General features: G+C 50.1%; 1 pseudogene; it reads left to right on the forward strand.

Annotated features, from left to right (window-relative positions):
* LOC102843600 overlaps window positions 1-2010 on the forward strand; it is a 6227-nt pseudogene that overhangs the window by 2739 nt on the left and 1478 nt on the right.

Genomic DNA, 2010 nt, shown 5'->3' on the forward strand with positions numbered 1-2010 from the left:
GCTATCCTTGAGGTCAGAGACCCCGTACAGGCACGGACGACCCATTTTGTCACACAGGCGTCGTGGCCAGAGAGGACAGCGAGGCGGGTGTGGCACTATAGATCTAGGAAAAAAAATCAAGTGACTCACTCTTTTCTTGTTATACCGGAGTGCCCAACCCCACTCTTAGGAAGAGATCTCCTAACTAAACTGAAAGCCCAAATTCAGTTCACTCCAAGGGGGCCTGAAGTTACCTGGGGAAACAACAAGCCCAGCACCCTAGCCCTATTAGTTCAACTAGAAGAAGAATATAGGCTCCATGAACCAGAGACAGAGGCTAAAGATTCGGACCTCGCAGACTGGTTAAAGGAATTCCCAGAAGCCTGGGCAGAAACAGGAGGGTTAGGAATGGCTAAAAATGCTCCACCAATAATAACAGAATTAAAAGCGGATGCCTCCCCCATTAGGGTTAGACAATACCCTATAAGTAAAGAAGCCAAGGAAGGAATCCGACCACACATCCTCAGGTTGATAAAACAAGGGGTCCTAGTGCCGTGCAAATCCCCCTGGAACACTCCTCTCCTCCCTGTGAAAAAGCCAGGGACAAATGACTACTGGCCAGTGCAGGATCTAAGAGAAGTAAATCGGAGAGTACAGGACATACACCCCACAGTTCCTAACCTTTACAACCTCCTCAGCATGCTGCCACCCGAAAGAAAATGATATTCTGTCTTAGACTTGAAAGATGCTTTTTTCTGCCTGAGGTTGCATCCCGCTAGCCAAGCCATCTTTGCCTTTGAATGGAGTGACCCTGAGGCCGGAATAACTGGACAATTAACGTGGAGCCGATTAGCACAAGTGTTCAAGAACTCACCAACCCTCTTTGATGAGGCCTTGCACCAAGACCTCAGTGAGTTCCGGACCAGCAACCCTCAGGTGACTTTGTTACAGTATGTAGATGACCTGCTCCTAGCTGCCCTAACCAAAGAGGAATGCATTGAAGGTACAAAGAAGCTTCTAACAGAGCTGGGGACTTTAGGCTATCATGCCTCAGCCAAAAAGGCCCAGCTGTGCAAAACTGAAGTAACTTACTTAGGGTATGTACTGAGAAATGGCCAAAGGTGGCTAACAGAGGCCCGGAAAAAGACTGTGATGCACATCCCGACTCCCACCTCACCGAAGCAGGTAAGGGAATTCCTAGGGACAGCCGGGTTTTGCTGCCTGTGGATACCCAGGTTCGCCTCCTTGGCAGCTCCCCTGTATCCTCTAACCAGAAACCAGGAACAATTCACCTGGAATCCTAAACATCAGATGGCCTTTGAGGACATTAAGAAAGCCTTGCTTTCAGCTCCCACCCTTGCCTTGCCAGACCTGACCAAGCCATTTACCTTATATATAGATGAAAGAGGCGGGGTGGCTAAAGGTGTGTTGTCGCAAGCTCTAGGACCTTGGAAATGGCCAGTGGCCTATTTGTCCAAGAAACTAGATCCAGTGGCCAGTGGTTGGCCAGTCTGCCTGAAGGCCATTGCAGCTGCCGCGGTCCTAGTAAAAGATGCAGACAAATTGACCATGGGGCAGCATATCACTATCATAGTCCCTCATGCATTAGAGAGCATCATTCGACAACCACCTGACCGATGGATGACTAATGCCCACCTGACTCAATATCAGAGCCTACTCCTCATGGACAAGGTGGCCTTTGGAGCCCCAGTCATCCTAAACCCAGCGACCCTGCTGCCTGCGGAAGGGGACCCAGAACCCTGCCATCACTGCGATGAAATTCTAGCAGAAGAAACCAGCACCCGGAAAGACCTAAGAGACCAGTCTTGGCCTGGGTGTCCAACCTGGTTCACTGATGGCAGCAGCTTCATCAAGAATGGTAAGCAGGTCGCCGGGGAAGCAGTGGTGGATGGGAAGAAAGTCATTTGGGCCGACAGTCTACCTGAAGGGAGCTCCACACAGAAAGCCGAGCTAGTGGCCCTTACTCAGGCATTAAAACTGGCAGCAGGAAAGACTATAAACATCTACACA

Source organism: Elephantulus edwardii, unplaced genomic scaffold, assembly GCF_000299155.1.
Source record: "Elephantulus edwardii isolate Elephantulus edwardi_28Jun2011 unplaced genomic scaffold, EleEdw1.0 scaffold00195, whole genome shotgun sequence".
Lineage (NCBI taxonomy): Eukaryota > Metazoa > Chordata > Mammalia > Macroscelidea > Macroscelididae > Elephantulus > Elephantulus edwardii.